This window comes from Podarcis filfolensis (assembly GCF_964270895.1).
Source record: "Podarcis filfolensis genome assembly, chromosome: 4".
NCBI lineage: Eukaryota > Metazoa > Chordata > Lepidosauria > Squamata > Lacertidae > Podarcis > Podarcis filfolensis.
This window is the reverse complement of record NC_139607.1, coordinates 4,526,652-4,550,150: the sequence shown is the minus strand read 5'-3', so window position 1 is coordinate 4,550,150 and position 23,499 is coordinate 4,526,652. Positions and strand designations below refer to the sequence as shown.

Here is a 23,499-nt window from a genome sequence, read left to right as displayed (position 1 = left end):
TCATTCATTGTTTCTATATACAACTGAGAGAAACTTTCTTTGCCATTCTGAACAAAAAAGGTAGCTAATTTGGGGATTGATTTCAGTATGCATCGTCACAGTGCAGTTGTCAACCAAAGCAGTTCAGATTTAAAATCTCCTTAAGAGTAATTGGAAGGGAACATCTGTGCCCTCCAGAAGTTATGACAGTATGAAAGTAACTTTCAAAAAATGCATAAGCAAAGGTTGCTTCAGAAACAGCTTGCTAATCAGCAGCAATATGGTGACCCAGTTCTCTGACAAGGCAGCATCATTAAACTTTCTTGTATACAGCATCTGTGTTAAAAAACACACACCCAACAACAGAGGATATGCAAAGGGGGGGGGGGGAGAGAGGAAGTGTGTGCACTCAGTGAACTAAGTAAGCTTTCATTATCAGCAACATTCAACACTTGTAGGTTCACCAATATTGAGAATCTCCATTGCCAAATTAACTCAGTTGCCAGAGTGGGGGGTGACAGGATGGAAACGTCTAAATCTCTTTGGCAAAATCAACTCTGAGCCAACACAAGAGATGCTAGCGGATTTCATTGTGTTTTTAAGATCCTTTATGCCAAAACCCATCATGTTTAGCCAGTACACGTTTCACTGCAACAGCCCTAGAATTGCCACTAGTATATTTGCAACAGAGAAACACAACCAACGCTGGGTATCTGATAATGCCACTAATGATATGCTGCACAGTTTTAAACACCTGTGGGTCTCGTTTAAAATGTTCAGCTAAAAATGTTTAATCTTTCCTCCTTTTTTCAAACAAACAAACAAAACCAAAAAACACCACTGGCCTGCTTCTGACATAAATGAGAACAATGACTTCTGGCTATATGAATAATCTGTTAGAAAAGTCACTTAAATAATGCAGACAGAATCCAGAGAGAGAGAAAATCCTGATAACTTTTTACTGGTTTTTTGTTTGTTTGTTTGTACACACACACACACACACACACACACACACACTAATCTAACAACATTTCAGGTTTTACAATCAATCATTCAACCTCGAACTTCCCCCTCCTCCATGGTTTCCCCAAAGTTTGAATTCGTGCTGCATATTTTAGTTACTCTATGCCTTTGCTTCTACAAAAAAACACAAAAACGAAAAACTTCCACTGACCTTTCCACTGCTATTCTTAGTCAAATCCTATTTGTGTCTTAACATGTTTACACTGAGTTTTTAAAATCTAAAAACATTTTCCAATTCTCCTTAAAGTCAATCTCCTTTTTATCTCTAATTTTACAAGTCAAACTAGCCAATTCTGCATATTCTGTAATTTTCAATTTACTAAGGATTTTTTTTTAAATAAAAATAAAAATAGAGATTTGTTGGATCAAGGGGATGCTCTGGACATAGTGTATCTTGATTTCAGTAAAGCTTTTGACAAAGTCCCCCATGATATTATTGCAAGGAACCTGAGTTGAATGAGGTAACTGTTAGGTGGATTTGTAGCTGGTTGACTGACGCAAAGAGTATTCATTAGTGGTTCCTCATCATCTTGGGAAAAAGTGACAAGTGGGATGCCACAGTATGTTGTCCCGGGCCACTTGTTGGTCAACGTCTTCATAAACTACTTGGATGAAGGAATTGAGGGGATGCTCATCAAATTTGCAGATGACACCAAACTGGGAGGGGTAACTAATGCCGCAGAAGATAGATCAGAATTCAAAATGACCTTAACAGATTGGAGAACTGGACCCAAACTAACAATAATGAATTTCAATAGGGATAAATGTAAGATTCTGCACTTAGGCAGGAAGAACCGGATGCACGAATATAGGATGGGGGACACTTGACTTATTGGCAGTACATGTGGAAAGGATCTAGGGGTCTTGGTGGACCACAAGCTTAACACGAGTCAACAGTGTGATGCAGCAGCAAAAAAGCTAATGCTATTCTAGGCTTCATCAACAGAAGTATAGTCTCCAGGTAAAGGGAAGTAATAGTACCACTCTATTCTGCCTTGGTCAGACCACACCAGTGATACTGTGTCCAATTCTGGGCACCACAATTTAAGAAGGATGTTGACAAGCTGGAACGTGTGCAGAGGAGGGCAACAATGAATCTGGAAACTAAGCCTTATGAGGAGCGCTTGAAGGAGCCGGGTACTGTACGTTTAGCCTGGAAAAGAGGAGACTTAGAGGAGATATTATAACCATTTACAAGTATCTTAAAGGCTGTCACATGAAAGAGGGAACAAGCTTGTTTTCCCTGCTCTGGAGGGTCAGACTCGAACCAATGGCTTCAAGTTGCAAGAAAGGAGATTCCGACTAAACTTTCAGAAAAAAAATTCTGACAGTAAGAGTTGTTCAGCAGTGGAACAGTCTCCCTTAGGAGTTTGTGGACTCTCCTTCCTTGGAGGTTTTTAAGCAGAGGTTGGGTCGCCATTTGGACTAGACCCTTCCAACTCTATGATTCTATGTCAGCTAGAGACTAATTAAGAACTAATGCAGCAATGGGAGTCTATCTTGGACATATATTGTAAGGAGAGTGGGAAACCAGTTTTGGAAAATTGTATTAAATTGTATTAATTCGGTAACGATTTTTAATAATTTGAAATATCAATTAGAAATAATTGGCAAAAAAATATTTATCACTAGTAACAGGGCCTTCATTGCATTGGCTGGCCCAAAGGAATGCTAAGAATTTGTTAGTCAGTGTCACTGACTGCTTTGTTCTCTCTGTGTGTTTATATTACCGCTGAGCTACTTTGAATTTTTTATGCACATATTTGCCAATGTGAAAAATATCCATCTGATTCCTCTCTGTTCCAGTTGATTTCTATTATCTTTTCTTATGCTCACACACTTTATCTATTGGCATTATCTGCTCTCAGTGACACCGTCCTCTATTCAAATATGTTCAGCTACATAATAATATATAAAAGTAACCTGCATCATAGCTGGACAGTGACTGGAATGCAGGTCCTGCTCTATCACTACATTTCACTGGTCTTCAGTATATTTCTAGCTTTAGTGAATTCAATGGCCGGCTCCAGGATTAAATAAATATGTCCAGGCAGCAAGTGACTGTGAAAGCAAAGTGTTTCATTATCTCATTACACTCTTTTAGCTAGTTTCATGCTAGTGTTTGCCTTCTGGAGATGGAACTTACTTGGTATGTAGGTATCATTTTTCTTGTGTCTGCCTCCAGCATCTCAAATGTAAAAGGAGTCTCTAGCTACTGAGTCTCTTCAGACATTATGGTACATGTGTCTTAGTAAGTGCGACATAAATCAATATCCAAAATGATCATCTGGGCTCCATTCTTCTAGGCTTTCTTTGACCTTTCTTCTGAAAGGGGAGAAACTTCGTGTCTGCTAAGTAAAGCTTCTCAACTGCAGAACATACTAATTTATCTGCAGAAGCTATTTTTCTTCCCTAGGCAAAAATAAATGCATCCTTCCCATCATGTGATTTAGCGTTTTCCCCCTAGCCATTTTCCTGATTTTTCTTCTTGTTCTGCACTTCATCCAAACGGATGGACACTTCCCCCCACTCATTCATATAGATGAAAATGGAAAAGAGTAGGGCTACAATTTGGAAATTTGATGGAGAAACTATTGCTACCATACTACAAATCCTGCTGTGCTGAGGCTGAGAGAAAATTCTGTTTCTCCTATGGGATTTCCCCTTGGAATTCTTCTGCTTTTAACTGCTGTCTAGCATTGAGTTGTGACAGCCCTATCTAGAAAGAAATAATTGGACTAGGATTTTTTTCATGGGGGAAAAAGATTTGTGGATAAGGTGTGTGTAAGAGAGAGTGAGAGAGACAGACACACACAGAGAGAATAAAATACTCAATAGATTGCTTGCTTTGCACATTTTCTATGGCCCTGAGGCAAAGTCAATATTGTGTAGAAATTTTGGAATGGCCACCAACGTTACCAAATCAGGATTAGAATATGTCGGAACCAAATAAACACTCAAGGCTGGTCCACTAAATTGAATGGGACACTGTGACACCCACCTCAGTGTATCCTCAACCACTGCCACTGGCCTGCCATCTTGCAGCACAGTATGAGTAAACTGAGGAGAAGCTCAGTATGTACCTCAACTTGATTAAAATTAAGATGGGCTGGGCCACTGGGGACTACAGGATCCAGTCCAAATGGCCACCCCTGCCTTTTAGTTACTGTAAAATGACCAAAGACCTAGGATTAACTTCCCCCTTTTTGGTTCCAAATAGTTCAATAAAAATGTATTACTGGCCAAACACGACAGGTTCATTCATTGCTGTTTTCAGAACATTGTTCTATTAAATGTTATTCTTCAGAGACAGTCGTTGTTACAGTTTTCTAATTTATACAGACAATGGACAGCTGTCCAAACATTTGTGACAGAGACAGTGATTTCTATTCTAACAGGCGAGATTTCTGAAAGTCATTGCATATTTAACATACTCAAATGTGAACTGTATTTGTTCATAACAAGGATCAATTGGGAGTGGGGAGAACTCAAAAGAAAGAGCTTTTCTATCCCTAAACAGAAAAACAGAAATACCCTGGAAGATAAATATTTTTCTACCTCAGATAAGTTAACTATCTGTTTTTATTATGATTTAATGCAAGAAGAAAGAAAGAAAATACAACTGAATTCAAAAGAAAATTAAACATACACACAAAATGCAAATCTGGGTCATTTCATTTACATTCCTTGAAATGTAAAGCACCCCCTGCCCCATTTCTTAAAATTATTTTATGTCACCACATATAACAATACACGTATTCGAGATTTGCAAAAATTAACTATCTTTGACATACTTGGTTAAAAGTTTTACCACAAATAACTACACATTGCTTACCAACGTGTTGGTGCAAAGATATTTTTGATCTGATTTGTATTCTCATGGATAAAAACAGCATACATCTGCTGACGTAGAAGCCAAGTTGAAAAGTCTCAGAATAGCAGCTTATTCTATGGAAACAGAAGAGCAAGAGGCAATAAATTAAAGTAACAATCAGTTGCTAACTGCATGTCTGTAATTCTGATATCTCTGATTAGGCAATGTAAACAGTTGTAAAGACCTGGGTTGAACTAAACAGTTGAGCTGCTAGAGGAAACTAGTGAAATGAGTCCTGCTGGTGCAATGGGACTTTCCTCACCTCTCTTCCCCCGATGTCCCTCAAATTGGTTAGGGGTGTGTATGTCAGAATAACCCCCGGAACAGCATGGAGGTTGAGGGGAGGGGATATAGTTCTGCCAACAAGCTGAAATATTTGTGCTGATGAAACAATCAGAATAGTGTGACATTGAATTGCTCTCAATATCTTATTTATTTTTTAAAAAATGCCATTCCACATTTATATTCAAGGTAATATATAAGGCAATGTTGCAAAAACCCTTACAAGTTGACCCAAAATTCAGTTGCCCTAATGCTTTTGCAGAGGCTTGTTTCTGAGGAAAGAAGTCTCTACCTGATGACTGACCAACTGATTGATTGTTTTAAAAGTCATTGAGGAGTGAGAAAATGGATCTCTCTATAAAGAGTTTCTAAAATTAAGTACCACAGGGGGTGATTAATATGTTTTCTCAAATGTTGTTTGTTTAGTCACTATTCATTGCTAGTGAATGCAGTTCTGTTATATTCCAATAGTTGTGTTTATTTCATTCTTCTACCTTACTGTTAGGCTAGTATGCACCTACAAGAGGTATCATTATGTAGAACTTTTGTTCACCAGCCACCCGAAGTCTGCTAATCCCATTTGTGGACTAACATAGTACTCAACAACTTTCTATTTTCTCCCCTACTCTGGGCAGCTAATAAAACTAGGAATTCTACCAAGGCCTTGGTGAGCTGTGGTGTGTTCACCTTTATGGGCCTACACTGTGGAATCTTTTGATCCTGACCACTGAACAGTTTCAATGATCAATAAAGATACACTGACAATGAAATGGGTAGGTGGGAATGTTGGGAGATTCCATGTCCCCTAATAATCCATTGCTCTAATGATGCCAGCTCAGAACTCTTTATTATTACCAAGTACCACAGAACCATGGTGAATTGCTGATTGGGAATATACCATCATAGCCTTAGCACATGCCTCTATTTGCAGATTTAAAATAACTCCACATTTTTGGCCACTAAATCCCTCCCCAGTCTTCTCTAATTGCCACATAAAACGAGGTGATCCACCGTAATGAATAATCATAATGAAGTAGCCACGCAGCACGCCTCTCATTCCTTTCCTTATGCCGTTATCAGTGTCACTATAGTCTCCGCTGCATATTTCGCCTATTATTGCAGCTGTCAGAGAATTAAGTGAAATCTATCTGGCAACATCTGGCTTCTCAGGGGGAAAAAATGAATAATTTCATCAGCCTTCCCCAGTTCCGTCAGTCTCATCCTAATTATGATGTAACAGAGGGCATTAGCATGTGGTGGACTTGGTGATTAACCTCAGGCAGCTGAAAAAGTGGTCTGGAGAGATGAGCAAAGCATTTGGAACAGCTCGATCAATTATAGATGCTCCCCCCCACCTTCGCACCGGACGAGGCACTTAAATTACAGCAATGACCTTGTGATTGGTAACAGTAAGTTACGCTTGAACCCATTTAGAGGGTCAGATGTTTTGTAGCACATTTCAATAGTTTAAATGCTTATTTCTAAATTCATTTGGAATTAATTCCTTTTTTATTTTTTACTAGCGACTAGAGCTGAGCAAAATCTTCACAGGTTTGATTTTTGCACTGGAATTCAAGATATCAGTGCAACAGAATTTTGTCTTTGAATCTGGAGCAAAGTGATGAATCTATTACAAAGTCACGAGGAGACACGTTTATCTAAAGGCGATTTTGGGCCTGAAAGTGAGGCAGTCTGTGTGCTCTAAAGGGAGGCACCCACACAAAAGTTTGAAAAAAGTCTGTGCTCATGAATGTGGGTGAAACAAAGGGTACAGGGTGCTGATTGTTTGATGGGGAAGGGTTTTCTATAGGGTACATAAAGCAAGGGTAGCTCAGCCTTGGGTCAAGTGGATCAGGGAGCTTCACCAGAATAGTCACTTCCCATTGTGTTCTAGATTCTATTTTTTCTGTCATATGTGGGTTTGTTTGTATTATTCCAAACCCAGCACACCAGCTTCAGGATTGTACAGGCTGCATATTTTCTTCTTCCTCATCGCTATTACATTTATATCCTCTCTCTGTTCCTACAAGCTGTCATTCAAGCTGTCACTCATGGTTCTCCATTTCCCCATGTTATACAGTGGTACCAGCAGTTATGAACTTAATTTGTTCTGGAGGTCTGCTCTTAACCTGAAACTAGAGGCGTACTGCACCGCCGGCACACAATTTCAGTTCTCATCCTGCGGCAAAGTTCTCAACTTGAGGTAACTCTTCCAGGTTTGCAGAATTTGTAACCTGAAGCTTTTGTAAGCTGAGGCATTTGTAACTCGAGGTACCACTCTACTCACAACTCTGTGAGATAGTTTAGGCTGAAAGAGTGTGTTGCCCAAAATCACATGATGAGTTTTATTTGAATCTTAACCCTGCTATCCCAGGCCCTAGTCCACCAAGTCCTCCACATTCTGGGGGCAGGGGGAGATGTAAAAGTGATGAAGCTGGATGTAAAAGTGATGAAGTTGTTAAATTTTCAGATATACATTTCCCACAATAAAATATAAAGCATTACATCTAACGACTTCCATTCTTTTCCTTCCATGGTTCCTTTATACTTCCAAAATATACTGCATATTCTATTTCTGCCATCTATCCCTCCCCTTTTTCATATAATCTTAATTTCAGTTATACTGTTGAATTTATATTAATCCTGCCAGCATTTTCACTTGCTTACAGTTATTTTCCAAATGTTCCACAAATAATTTTCATTCATCTTTCTCCACTCCTTCTTGTTCTCTTACCCTGCTGGCTGTTAGCTCTGCATATTCCATCATTTTCAGCTGACCTTCCTCCTCCTTTGGGACCTCTCCCACCTTCCATTTCTGGGTAACAAAATCTGAGCTGCTGTCATTGCATACATAAATAACCTTTTCTGACCCTTGGGTACCTCTGTCTGTATCTTTCCTAAAAGGAATGCCTCTGTTTTTTTGGGGGGGGATGCTGTTTTAAACAGTTTTTTTTTCATTTCATTATAAATCATTTCCCAGTAGTCCTTAACTATTCTGCATGACCTTACTTTTTTGTTCAAGGCCATCATATTCTTCAAAAAAGTGAATGCTTCACACACAGCTTTAAGGCATGATCAAGACATACAGAAACATGATGGAGTCTCATTGATGTCAGTGGGAGAGTTAGGAACCTTCTACCACTAGAAGCAATGGGACTGAAATGCCTTTCCTTATTGATTGTGTAAGTAGTTTGAGGAAGTGGCTTAAATATCCTAAAGTTCTGTAGGCAACTCACATTAAGAAGCAATCCTGTTTGTATGAAACTTTAGCATATAGGAGCGGGGTCTATTTATTTCAACAAGCGTTAGAACCAGGGGTGCCAACTTGAATGAAATATTGGGGGGCAGGTAAGCCCCACCCCACATAATCAATCACAAGATGTGGTGTGCAAACACTATTTAACTGGCAGTGCCCATCAACTTTGGAGGGCCAGCCTCGTCAATTTTTTTCTTGGGGGGCGGTAAAGTGACCTCACCCCCTAGGAGCTGGCTCCTGTGTTTAGAACTGGCTGATGTTTAAAGCAAGATTGCTCCAACAAATATAATATTTCAAAACCAGAGTTGATGGTCAACCTTTTTAGATACAATGGTTTTGTGATTACAGATCTTTCTTCTCTTGCATCTAATTCATATTGGGGGACGGGGGGAATTGGAGCTTACTGTTTCATTCCAGTATACAGACATAGCAAACATCTTATGCCATCTGTTGGATAGTGATTAAATTCATTTTGGGGCATACTCTAGTGCAAAGCGTACTGAAATAGTGTGCCATTCTAACTACTTCAATGGGGCTGGTGCAAAGGATTGTCCTATTTTATTAATGTTCTTGAAGCCTTGTGCAAAAATAATATGTGAGAAATTTTGGAGCACATGAGGAATGATCCAGCAAAAACCAAACCATTTTAATTCCCAATAATTTTAATGGAATTGATTTACAGTGCAATTCTGTACATGTTTGCTTAGGGTGAACACGCATAGTGAGCTGTTCAACTGAAAAACAAAGAAAGAGTGAGGCATAAAGAGTAATTGTATGCATATTCACTCACAAGTAAGTCCTACTGAATTCAATAAGGTGCAGCCTTAAATAAGTTTAAATGAGGCTGAATTATGCCCACCATAACTAACATTCCTAGACCAACTTCCCATAATAAAAATATTGTTTATGTTTTAATGAAAGAGACACCAGTGTCAACACTGCTTTTATTAAAATGAACTTTGCTATTTATTCTTTAACAAGAGTTCTCTCTTAATAAAAAATGGCCTTTCCCAAAATGCTTGAATAATACCTTCAATAATACACCAAGAATTTCTCACCCAACCAAATGAAATATTATATTTACTGCTACCTTTGCATTACTGTCACAATTCATGTACTGGAATATATTGGGATAAATGTAATCAAGCAGCAAGGGTGAAATATGATGTGTTCATCTAGTGTATAAGAATCTTGCACCTCAAGTACATTATAACTTTCTTTCTTTTTTAACGCAAGTCATACAATTAGCAATACTAGCTTCTCCAAATGCTTCACCAACACTACTGAAACTGAAGACTTTATGCTTAGCTGAAACTGAACTATTCAACAAACTGAGTTTCAGTCTAAGCATGAATTAGAAGTTCATGCGGCCTTGCAGACAACTTCATTGTCCAGAAAGTGGGAGAAGCAACAAGAGGAACAGCCATTTTAGATCTGGTCCTAACCAATGTTGATGACCTGGTTAGTGGGGTAGAAGTGGAAGGATCATTAGGCGCGAGTGATCATGCTCTTCTGAAGTTTACTATACAGCGGAAAGGAGCAGCCAAGCATACTAGGACTCAATTTCTTGACTTTAAGAAAGCCGACTTCATAAAACTTAGGGAAATGCTGGGTGAGATCCCATGGACAGTAATACTAAAAGGAAAGGGAGTTCATGATGGCTGGGAGTTTGTTAAGAGGGAGATAGTAAAAGCACAACTTCAGGCAATACCAATGAGACGGAAACATGGAAGGTACCTAAAGAAGCCAGGGTGGCTATCTAAAGAACTTTTAACTGAGTTAAGATTAAAAAAGGATGTTGTCAGAGGCTCAGGAGCAGAAGAGCAGGGGAGAGAGCAAATAGAGAGCGGAGGAGATTCAGATGGGAGTTCTACGGTCTGACGGACAGATGTAGCGTTGCACGCTGCGCGTCTAGAAATGAGACTGAACTTCAATAAAGACTTTTAAACTTGGGCAAGGAGCAGCGTTGGTCTTGTGTGAGCTGGGACCTTGGGCAGCGCTGACAGTAACTCCCATCCCACTAAACTCTGCAAGCTCACGGAGATAGGTAAAGATGACGACTGAGGAAAAAGTCAAGCAATTGCAGGAAGCGGTGTCAACGCTCTACGCAGAATTGGCTGCGTCTAAGAAAAAAGAAGAAGACACAGCTGCGCTCTGCCAGGATCTGCAAGCCAGGTGGGAAAAATGGGGAAAGGAGGGGCAGCTGGGAGCCAAGCCGGAGGGAGTTAGCCTCGGGAAAAGGGGGGCGAGCCTTGTGACCCATTTTGACGGGAACCTGCAGCAGTACCCTAACTTCAGAGCAGAAGTAGTCTTCGCGCTCAATTTGCTTCGGAAAGATTTTAGAGATGAGGAGGAGAAAGTGGGTTTCATAATCACTCATCTGCATGGGGAAGCTAAGTCGTGGCTGCGAACCTTGCTACGCGAAAATGACCCCGCCCTCAAAGATTCAAGCGCTTTTATTGGAGCCATGGACGCTTGCTTTAAATCAACGGTGGATGTGGATGTCGCTAGAAGGGAAATGCATGGATTGCGACAAGGAAGAGCGACGGTGCGCCAGTATCATTCCCGCTTTTTTGGGTTAGTAAATGTGCTGGGCTGGCAGAAGGACTCAGCTGCCGTCAGGGATCTGTTCTGGGAGGGGCTGAATGGAGCCGTGAAAGATGAGCTGGCCAGGGGGGAGAGACCCCAAAATACAGCAGAAGTAGTCCAAAGGGCGCTCGCAATTGGGGTGCGCCTGGAAGAACGCCCGTGGAGCAGGGAGGAGGGGCGAAGAGCGAACACGTCAGCTAGAACGACTCCCTTCCTACCCAGAGAGACAGAGCGCGCTCAGTCCACGCCTCCTCTGATGAGTGGAGAGGAGCCAATGGAAATCGGAGGTGCAAGGGCTCAGACAGCAAGCAGAGCCCAAACACCAGGAGCAGTCAAGGCGAAGGCTCCTAGAGGGAGCAGGAAGTGTTACATCTGCGACAGTGCACAGCACATGGCGAAAGAGTGTCCCCAGAGGCTCCAGAAGCACACTGCAGCCTCAGCAACTGTTAAAGGAGGAATTCAGCAGGGAGTAGAGCAGCAGGGAAAAGGCGACGCCTGGTTGGAGATGGAGGCTCTGGGGCTCAACCAGGCGAGTCAGTGAAGCAGTCCCCAGAGATATTGCAGCCCACAGACCCCCTCCCACCCAAACCAGTGGTGCAACTCACTGCATCGCTCCAGCTGCCCGATGGGCTCACCCTGGAGGTCCCTATTACCATTGACTCTGGTAGCAACGCAGACTTTGTAGGGTTGGACTTCGTCAAGCAGCATCGCATAGCACTCCTGCCAGCCACGACGCCCCTAAATGTTGTCACGGTAGATGGCAGGAAGATACTGGGAGGAGAGGTGGTACAGCAGACACCGCCTCTGGTGATGCAAATTGGGAACCACCGCGAAGTCATCAGTTTCAATGTCACCCACCTGTCGGACACGCCCATAGTGTTGGGCATGAGTTGGCTGGATAGGCACAGCCCGGCACTAGCGTGGTACCAGCGGCAATTGACCTTCTGCTCTTCCTACTGCGCAGCGCACTGCATCCAGACCTGCCAGGAAGAAGAGGGGCAAGAGGATGCACCGCAGCTACACCTAGGCATGGTGCAAGCGGTGCCCAACAAGTACAAGGCCTTTTTGGAAGTCTTCTGCGAGAAGGAAGCAGACAAGCTGCCTCCCCACAGACCCTACGACTGCAAGATTGACCTCCTGCCAGGGGCGACGCTGCCGACTGGGAGACTGTACTCCATGTCTGAAGACGAAATGCAAGAACTCAGGGAGTTCATAGATCGCAATTTGAAGCGGGGATTCATCCGGGAATCCAAAGCAGTGGGGGGCAGTCCCGTGTTTTTCGTGAAGAAGAGAGACACGCCCGAACGCCGGCTTATAGTTGATTATAGGCTCATAAATTCCAAAACAAAGCCCGCAGCATTCCCCATGCCCAAGATCGACGACCTGCTCGCAACGGTGAGGAAGGGACGGATCTTCACCAAGTTGGATCTACGAGGGGCCTACAACCTTATACGCATGCGGGAGGGCGACGAGTGGAAGACAGCCATGTTTACGCCTTTAGGAACCTATGAATACAGAGTCATGCCGTTTGGTCTCCAGAATGGCTCCCATTGTTTCCAAGCTTTCATGCACCACGTGCTAGCGGGACTCCTCTACAAGAAGTGCGTCTGCTTTTTAGATGATATCCTGATCTTTTCAGACTCGCAGGAGGCGCACGAGGAGGACGTCAAGGAGGTCCTGCAGAGACTACGGGAGCACAGACTTTATGCCAAACTGGAGAAGTGCCAGTTCGACACGACAGAGGTGGATTTCCTGGGCTACAAGCTGTCCGACAAGGGACTTGCCATGGACAGCGCCAAGGTCCACTCAGTGTTGGACTGGAAGAGCCCGCGCAACCGGAAGGAGGTCCAGAAGTTCGTCGGTTTCGCCAACTTTTATCGCAAGTTCATCAAGGGGTTCGCGAAAGAGACGGCGGCCATCACGGACACCCTCAGCTCCAAGAAGAAGAAGTTCACCTGGACGGACCAGGCGGAGCAGTCCTTTCGGAGGCTCAAGCGTCTCTTCGCGTCCGAAGAACAGCTGCTACACGTAAACCCCAGCAAACCGATGAGGGTTGAAACGGACGCCTCGGACAGAGCGGTGGGGGCGGTCCTGTTGCAGCAAGATCCGCAAGGGGACTGGAGACCGTGCGCATTCTACTCCAGGAAGCTCAGCACGTCGGAGCAGAACTACACCATCTGGGACAGGGAGTTGCTGGCCATTCATGCAGCCTTCAAGGCGTGGCGGCACTTCCTTGTCGGAGCCAGACACACAGTGCAGGTCCGCACGGACCACAAGAACCTGGAGTACTGGCGCACGGCGAAGTTCCTGAACCAGAGACACATCCGCTGGGCGGAGTTCTTTGCAGATTTCGATTTCCGGATAGAATACATCCCGGGAGACAACAACGTCATGGCGGATGCGCTATCCAGGAAGCCGCAGTATCTCGAGGAAGCGGCACCGGCAGCGGCCAAACACATTTTCGCACCAGAGGTGTGGGCGTGCGCTTCAGCCGCAGTGGACCTGGACGCAGTCCGTCGCGCGCTACAGGCGGATTCGTTTGCGCAATCCAAGATGGAGGAGGTGCGAAACGGCACAGCGAGGGACGACGAGTTCCAGATACGAGACGGACTACTCCTCCACAAAGGGGCTCTCTACGTACCGGGAGACGACCTTCGCGCGAGAGTTTTGCAGCAGCTGCACGACACGCCCAGCGCTGGGCACTTCGGCAAGGACAAGACGGCGGAATTAGTAACCAGGGACTTTTGGTGGCCCAAGGTGCGGGGAGAAGTTGCGGATTACGTTTCCAGGTGTGACACCTGCCAAAGGGCCAAGCCAGTACACAGGAAGCCGGCAGGTCTGCTGGAACCGCTGCAGACGCCGCTCGAACCATGGGAGAAAGTGGCCCTGGACTTTGTTACAGATCTGCCCAGTTCGCGCGGCAAAACAGCGGTACTCGTGGTCGTAGACCTCTTCACCAAGATGGCGCATTTCATTCCGTGCGCGAAGGTGGCCACAGCGGAACAGACCGCCAAGTTGTTCATAGACCACGTGTTCAAAGCTCACGGCCTGCCGCGGTCCATCCTGTCCGACCGGGGCCGCCAATTCATCTCGAACTTCTGGCAGAAGCTGCTGGGCATCCTGAACGTCAAGATCAACTTAGCGTCGGCACGACACCCGCAGACCAACGAACAAGCGGAGAGGGTCAACGCCATCATGCAGCAGTACCTGCGATGCTACGCCAATCAACAGCCCTCGACCTGGGTGGACTACCTACCGCTAGCCGAGTTTGCCTACAACAACACGAAGCACGGGTCTACAGGAGTGACACCGTTCTTCGCCAACAATGGGCGCCACCCCAGAACCTTCCCGGGGTTGGAGACCGAGGCAGAGGGGGAGCCACGGGGGGCAGAGCACTTAGCCGCAGAGTTACAGGAGGTCCATGAGCAACTCCGAAGGCACTTGGAACTCGCGAAACACGCCTACAAGATGCAGGCAGACAGGCACAGGAGGGTTGGGGAAGACATACAGGTAGGGGACTGGGTCTGGTTAGCAGCTCAGGCAGTGCCGGCCAGAACGCTAGCTAAGAGGAAGCTAGGACACAAGCAGCTGGGACCTTACCAGGTCGCGGCACAAATCAATCCAGTGGCCTACCGGTTGACACTCCCGGAGGGCTCCAGAATGCACCCAGTCTTTCACAGGTCAGTGCTCACGCCTTACAAGGCGCCCCACAGGTTTCAGGCGCCAGGGACCGCACCAGCTCCACGTAGCCCATCGCCAACAGGGGAGGGACCACAGAGGGCGACCCCACTCAACGAGGTCACACAGATTTTGGACTCCAGATGGGGGGAAGAGGGAGTTGAATATCTCCTCGCCAGGGAGGGTACTACGGCCAGCGCCAACGAGTGGGTGCCGTGTTACGCCGTGGAGGAGCACTACCTCAAAGACGAGTTCCATGCGATCTTCCCACACAGACCCATGCCGGAGGAGTATTTCGACGACTGGCTTTTCACACCCACACTGTCAGCCAGCACGTTCCAGGGTTTCTCCTCAGATGAGGAGCCGACGCCGGGGAAGAGCTCCCCGGAGGGGTCGCTCTCGGGGTTTGCCACGGACCGCTCCTATTGGTGGGACACTCAACCAGAAGTGGGGTGGAGCAGGGAACTGCTGAGGGAGCCCTTGCACACAGCCTCACCCGAGGGACCGGGTGGAGAGGAGGACATGGACGTGTGGGGGGAGGATCTTGGTTTTGAGCACGACAGCAGAGAAATGGAAGCAGAGGAAGTCGACGTCGACGAACCCATCGTGGGGGGGCCTGATCCCGCTGGCCGGTTGCACACCAGGGGGAGAGAACGGAAGCCAGCACTCACACCCCCAGCGCTGAAGCACCTGGAACCCACACCCGAAGAGGGGGAGGGGGGAAGGGGGGGCTTCGAGGGGGGGATGGATGTCAGAGGCTCAGGAGCAGAAGAGCAGGGGAGAGAGCAAATAGAGAGCGGAGGAGATTCAGATGGGAGTTCTACGGTCTGACGGACAGATGTAGCGTTGCACGCTGCGCGTCTAGAAATGAGACTGAACTTCAATAAAGACTTTTAAACTTGGGCAAGGAGCAGCGTTGGTCTTGTGTGAGCTGGGACCTTGGGCAGCGCTGACAGATGTGTACAAAAAATGGAAAAGGGGGGAAACCACCAAAGAGGAATTCAAACAAATAGCCAGCACGTGTAGACACAAAGTCAGAAAAGCTAAAGCACAGAATGAACTCAGGCTTGCTAGAGAGGTTAAAAGCAACAAAAAAGGTTTTTATGGGTATGTTCGTAGCAAAAGGAAGAACAAAGAAACAGTGGGGTCACTCAGAGGAGAAGATGGTGAAATGCAAACAGGGGACACAGAAAGGGCTGAACTCCTCAATGCCTTCTTTGCCTCAGTCTTCTCCGATAAAGAAAACAATGCCCGACCTGAAGAATTTGGAGCAAATGATTCAGCAGAGGAAACACAGCCCAGAATAACTAAGGAGATAGTACAAGAATACTTGGCTAGTCTAGATGTATTCAAGTCTCCAGGGCCAGATGAACTGCATCCAAGAGTATTAAAAGAACTGGCAGATGTGATTTCAGAACCACTGGCAGTCATCTTTGAGAATTCCTGGAGAACAGGCGAAGTCCCGGCAGACTGGAGGAGGGCAAATGTTGTCCCTATTTTCAAAAAGGGGAAAAGAGAGGACCCAAATAATTACCGCCCAGTCAGTCTGACATCAATACCAGGGAAGATTCTGGAGCAGATCATTAAGCAAACAGTCTGTGAGCACCTAGAAAGGAATGCTGTGATCACCAATAGTCAGCATGGATTTCTGAAAAATAAGTCATGTCAGACGAACCTGATCTCGTTTTTTGACAGAATTACAAGCCTGGTAGATGAAGGGAACGCAGTGGATGTAGCCTACCTTGATTTCAGCAAGGCATTTGACAAGGTGCCCCATGATATTCTTGTAAAGAAGCTGGTAAAATGCGGTCTTGACTATGCTACCACTCAGTGGATTTGTAACTGGCTGACTGACCGAACCCAAAGGGTGCTCATCAATGGTTCCTCTTCATCCTGGAGAAGAGTGACTAGTGGGGTGCCACAGGGTTCTGTCTTGGGCCCGGTCTTATTCAACATCTTTATCAACGACTTGGATGATGGACTCAAGGGCATCCTGATCAAATTTGCAGATGACACCAAACTGGGAGGGGTGGCTAACACCCCAGAGGACAGGATCACACTTCAAAACGACCTTGACAGATTAGAGAACTGGGCCAAAACAAACAAGATGAATTTTAACAGGGAGAAATGTAAAGTATTGCACTTGGGCAAAAAAAATGAGAGGCACAAATACAAGATGGGTGACACCTGGCTTGAGAGCAGTACATGTGAAAAGGATCTAGGAGTCTTGGTTGACCACAAACTTGACATGAGCCAACAGTGTGACGCGGCAGCTAAAAATGCCAATGCAATTCTGTGCTGCATCAATAGGAGTATAGCATCTAGATCAAGGGAAGTAATAGTGCCACTGTATTCTGCTCTGGTCAGACCTCACCTGGAGTACTGTGTCCAGTTCTGGGCACCACAGTTCAAGAAGGACACTGACAAACTGGAACGTGTCCAGAGGAGGGCAACTAAAATGGTCAAAGGCCTGGAAACGATGCCTTATGAGGAACGGCTAAGGGAGCTGGGCATGTTTAGCCTGGAGAAGAGGAGGTTAAGGGGTGATATGATAGCCATGTTCAAATATATAAAAGGATGTCACATAGAGGAGGGAGAAAGGTTGTTTTCTGCTGCTCCAGAGAAGCGGACACGGAGCAATGGATCCAAACTACAAGAAAGAAGATTCCACCTAAACATTAGGAAGAACTTCCTGACAGTAAGAGCTGTTCGACAGTGGAATTTGCTGCCAAGGAGTGTGGTGGAGTCTCCTTCTTTGGAGGTCTTTAAGCAGAGGCTTGACAACCATATGTCAGGAGTGCTCTGATGGTGTTTCCTGCTTGGCAGGGGGTTGGACTCGATGGCCCTTGTGGTCTCTTCCAACTCTATGATTCTATGATTCTATGATGATTCTATGAAAATTTTATCTGTATGATCATACCAACTTTCAACCTGCCCCTTGGACTCTCCAAATGGTGTTTGTGTAAACCAGATGAAAGCTAGTATCTTATGCTTGGCACAGGTACAAGCTAAAGCAGATCTGTGACTCTGCAACACACAGGGCCAACACCAGATTTCAGGGGACCCTTTACATGGTGTTGATGATGGGCTTCCACCCCCCAACAACCCCTCAAACAGGACACCCTACCTGTGGCTGCCACATGCTTTCACAGCTACTGCTTTGATGCCACCCTTTGTCAGGTTTTTGAATATGCTTTCATGGAGGATGGGTAGTGGCACTTTGAATGGGGATGCCCACCATCTTATGTTAGCCAAAATGCAATGTCCCAGTCCATAGAGCTATGTGATCAATAGATCAATAGGCTGGGACATCGCCAAAAAGGAGATAAGAGCTGAACATGGTCCCCATTCAAAACCTGCAGCACTGCCCACGACTGAGAATAATCCAGGGGTCTTGAAGGGGGGCCGGTGAATGGCAGCATGGCCAGGTCAAGCCATTGGGGGCCCTTCCAAGCTGCTCAGCCAGTGTACAACCTGACTAACCTGTAGTGCGGGGCCTGGCAACATGTATCCACATTCTTGTGCATTGCATATTTGTTAGTGTCTGCTGTTCCTCATTCTAAAGCACAAACAATCATTATTGTGTACATCGCATGCAGAGTTGGCGTACTTCTGTGCCATATTCCTGATTTAAAAACCCATAGAGCTGCCTAAATTCCTTCTTTGATGATCACTTGTAGCTTAGTAAGATTGTCTTCCATGAATATAGTCTTAACAGTGTTCCATAAGTGCCTGTGGAGGCCAATACTGAATCTGCACATCCTTCCAAAGTGGGGACATAGGTGTCCAGGCAAGAGTTGATCAAGGGTGAGGATTTGCCAAACATGCCTTCCTCTTAGCTTGTTTCTCCCTTTTGTTCTGAGTTTGTGTTTCTTCAAAGTCCTTGAGGCTATTCCCCAATTGGAGCGCTCACAGGCCAGTGATTCCAAGTTGTTGGGGTTTATACTACATTTTTTAAACCCCTTTTGTTTCCACTGGCATCATGCTTTCCATTCTTAAGTTGGGAATAGAGGAGTTGCTTTGAAAGACGACAATCAGGCATCTAAACAACATGACCAGTCCAACAAAGTTGATGTTGAAGAATCATTGCTTTGACACTGGTGATCTTTGCTTCTTCCAGTACACTGGCATTAGTTCACCTGTTTTCCCAAGTGATATGTAAAAGTTTTTGGAAACACCATTGATGGAATCTTTCAAGGAGTTGGAGATGGCATTCGTAAGTGGTCCTTGTTTCACAAGTGTACAGTAAAGTTTACAATAGCACTGTAAACAAGCATTTTGGTTTCCCTGAGAATGTCCTAGTCCTCAAACACTCTACACTTCTATCCAGAGAAAACTGCACTCACAAAGCTCAGGTGATGCTAGATTTTGCCATCAATGTTGACTCTTGTGGAAAGATAACTGCCTACGTAGGAAAAATTATTGAGGAGGGGTTGTTTTGTGCTTGTTGGTGCAGCACTTTGGTTTTCTGGATATTGCGTGGTAGGTCAAGCTTTCTGTAAGAAAGAAAGCTGTATAAATTAATGCAGATCTGAATCATTTTGTGCCATGAATGTATAATTACCTTAATTACACAACAGCTTGCAGATTAAACCGCTGGTCTTTTTTCACTGATATGTTAATATCCATTGCACATGTAATAGCCATTAGGAAATGTATCTGCAACAGGAAGCTTGCAGGTATCTGTGGCATCCCTGCACGTGCTCTTTTTTCATCGGATTATGGATGGTGCTCAGCCATCCAGAAGGCCAGAGTACTCAAGCCTCTGGCTCTCCATATAAGGAACGGACATAGGGCAAGATTTAAAACAGTCGCTATGTAGTAAATGCTCAAGTGATTCCACCCAGAGTATGTAGTTAACTTTCAAGTATATATTTATTCAAACAATCTGAACAAGACATTCTTGCTGCAAGATTTGTTTTTCTGCCGATGCAGAAATCTCAGACCCACATTCTAATATCCAGGTGCCAAATACAACATTAGCAATCACATTATGATTTGCCCAGAGAGAATTTTTTCCTTTCCCGGAGACTTGGATGCAATTACAGCCTGAGCCAACTCCCAATGAAGTCAATTAGCCCTTAATTAGCAACTAAACCAGTTAGCTGGGATTCATTATTATAATATCATAAAAATGCATAGATGTTTGTAGACAACTGAAATGGCAAACCACCTATCATGCAAAGTTTACATTACAAAAATCGAATTGTTTAGTTATCACACACAGGGAGGTTTTTAGAGGAGCCTTTCAAAGGTCAGTATCCTTTTGCTCATGGGGGGGGGGGCAAAACAGAATCAAACCAGAGGACTTAAGGTTGGCATTGGTAAGTAGCAAGGGAACAAGCATTAAGGTCAAGCATTTATGAAGGACTTTAGCCAAGATAACTGTTAGGATTCAGATGCAGAGAGAGGCATCCAAGGACTACAGGCAGAGGCAAAACAGTAGCAAGGACCAGAGAGGTATGGCATTAGCATTCGCCTGAAAGCCCTGCTGCAACTTCCCTCCTTTGTGGAGGATAAATTAACCCATGTCAGAAGCAGAGCTTCTTTGTCAGTAGCTCCAGCCACATTTATCAGACCAAGCCATAGATTAAACATCAAATCCTGCTTGGCCAGGGCATTTCGTTTTCAAAAAAGCCTTTGCTTGTTAAATTGCTGACTTCACTGCCCTGGATTGGGATTATCACAACTGTATTTCCCCCACCTCCCAGTTTTTACTCTGCTTTTCAAGCTTGCATTAAAGGAGGCACCAGAGTCTTTTAAACAAATCAAAATTATTCCAATAGCCAGGAGCGATTTGCCTGATAGCGCACAACTAGCAATAACCTTCCAGCAGCAGTGTTGTGGCCGCTTACCATGACAGTGAGGCAGTGGTGAGGTCAGGGCTGTGCAGTCGACTGGGAGAGCCAATCTAGAGCTTCCACTGGTGCTATTCTGCAACCCCAAACTTTCCTTCCCCTCACTGCTCAGTGCCTCCCACTCCCTGCAGTAAGAGGCAGAGATGCTGCTTCCAAGAGGCTATTACTCCACTGGTCAGGCTGCACCTGTCTAGACATCTTACAAATACTGTGTGCCTCTTCCTAAACTGCCAGGTGTTATCAGCTTAATTTAGTCATGCCCATTAGTTTCAATGGGTCAACTCTTGAGTAAAATTAACTCACATACCACCGCCCAATGTGTTTATTTTTTATCAGTTATGAAAACATTGGGTGGAAGAAATGCAAAACTATCAACTCCTGAAGCAAAGATAATGATTTTATTCCTAAAGTAGTTCCTAATTTCAGAAACGACATAGTTTCAATTTAGTACAATGGAAATGATTATGTCTTAGACTACAGATGGAAAGACCTTCCTATTTCTGTTCCCTCAGTTCTCAGTGTCACCATCTGAAACTCAGTCTCCACATTTCTACAGCAATTTGCAATAAAAAAACCTTATAAAAATTACCAAGCACTTTAGTTTGAATTTCTACTAATAAACACATATTTCCAAGCAATATAACACAGGTCCCCCCGATAAATATGTTTGTTTTTCTGCACCCTTTCTGCTAATATAAGCATGTCTGTACAGCATCACAAAATTTGGTTAAGTGTGGATTTCAAAGGATAGCGGTGTTTCAGTTTCACAATGTTTTCAAAGATGTGAATTTGATAGATTTAGCTTTAAATGTGTGCTGAATCAAATTCATACCCTACTCCTATCTTGGACTATATTAAATGTTCTGATTTGAGATTTGCCCCATATAAAAAAGACAGACTGAATATTTTACCACACAAGAGGGTGGCTTCTACGAGCTGCTCCAGTTTCCGGCAGACACTTTATGGCTCTGCAATGCCTTTCCAGAGGGGCTGGACCAAGACTGGAGAGTCTGAAATTAAGCAGGTAATACCTAAACAGATGCAGCTTCATTCATTCATGTGCCTTGTGATGCAATTTTTGGCCACAATAGTTTGAGGGACTGTCACCCAACCCAGCAGTTTTGGAATTACTTTTCTAAGATGTCTAGATAACATCTTTGGTTAATTAACATTCTATATCATTTTAAATGTGTTTATAGGAGAGGGATTATTCGTCTGTTATGTTTCCGTTCTGGATTTTTATTATGTATTTTGTGTTTTTATCTTGTATTTTTATGCTGTGAAATGTCCTGGCATCTGCGGATGAAGGGCGGTATACAAATTTAATAAATAAATAAATAGAAAACAAAGATAGCAAAACCTTTTGTACCTGATGACGTAGGGTTCTTGACAGCAGCTCTTGGACCAAATAATGTTTAGGCCTAGTTCACACAGAATGATAAACCTGTGTCTAAATGGCATCAAAGATTCAAAACCCATTTTTAAAGGCAGTGCTGATGGTGTGGAGCGATTGGGACCCTAAACCGTCACCATTGACTCCACTGTTGGACCATCCATTATTCCGACAGGAGGATAAATATGGACGATTTAAAAACTTGAGGAGAAAAGAAACCTTCTGCAATTTCTAAGCATGAGCTCATGGGGAAACTGGATGATGCCCAGTTAACCTGGTTTCAATCTCTTCAGTTGTGCACATTTGCAAGATGCTTGGAACACAAGGCGGAAGGCCTTCGCTCTCTTACATCATTTGAGTCTTTAACAAATCAAGATGTGAAATAAAAGCAGTTGTGTCTTTAATTTATAGCATTCTTCTAGAACAATATATGGGTGATACAGGAGGCCTCCGGACAATATGGGGAAAAGACTTAGGGATCATAATTGCAGATAATAAATGACAATCAATTTGGCACAACCCATCCCTACGAACCATCTCTGCTCATTGGCAGGAGACTTCTGTTAAAATTATATTTCACTAGCACTGGACTCCTTCATGTCTAGACAAAATCAGCACTAGCATCTCTCCCCTATGTTTGAAAGGTTGCAGAGAGTGAGGCTCATATTTCATGGTGGAGTTGCACATTGGTATATTCCTTTTGAGAAAAAGTGTTTCACACTATTTCCAAAATTACGCAGCAACCCCTTCCACCCAATTTGGCTCCTGTCTTGTTATCCTTAGACTCAAATTTAAACAATTACCTTAAATTCAGAGGTTTAGTTGTTTTTTTATCAGCAGCCTGATTAACAATAGCCCGATACTGGAAACAACCTATAGATATCCCCATTGAAATCTGGATAAATATTTGGAATGTGGCCCTATCAGAACGCCTTGCTCGCCACAGAAGGGTAATTAAAGACATTTCAAGAACAGACACATATTGAACTGATAATGCAGAAATAAACATATTGCTTGCGTATTGTGTACAGCATATGAAACATAATGTATCACTGGACAAGTTACGGTAGTTATGTGTTGTTAATGTATTTACATGAAAACCAGTAAAAATAATTTGGGGGGAAGAAAGCTCCCTCCAGGGCATGCCAGGGGTTGACTGCTAGCAGAATATGGTAAACTGGGTGTGAGTGGGGCCATCTAGAATCACAAGAATAAATAACAGCAAGAAGAACAATTTAAAACCAAAGGTGTACTTGCCCCCTCCCCATGAAACCCTTGCCAATATTGCTGTCTTGCTTTGGCCATATGGCTTTATACATGCCTGGAAACGTTACTTTGTGCCAAGTAATAAACTCTTCTGAAAGACAAATGGCTGGGGAGAGTTTAGCTAACCTGTGCTAGGGAGACCCTTTCCCACTCTGAACCTGGTTTTGTTCTGCTGATTGGTAGACAGGCTGCTGAAAGTCATACTTTTTCCAAGTACAAAGGAGCACATCTGGGTAACTTTCAGATCATTTAGCCTAGGTAGCAGAATGCCCACTCAGAGAGCGGCACAGACTACATCAGA

General features: G+C 44.2%; 1 long non-coding RNA gene across 2 annotated transcripts in view; it reads left to right on the top strand.

Annotated features, from left to right (window-relative positions):
- LOC310761351 overlaps window positions 1–23,499 on the top strand; it is a 45,900-nt gene that overhangs the window by 5,220 nt on the left and 17,181 nt on the right. The window lies entirely within an intron of this gene.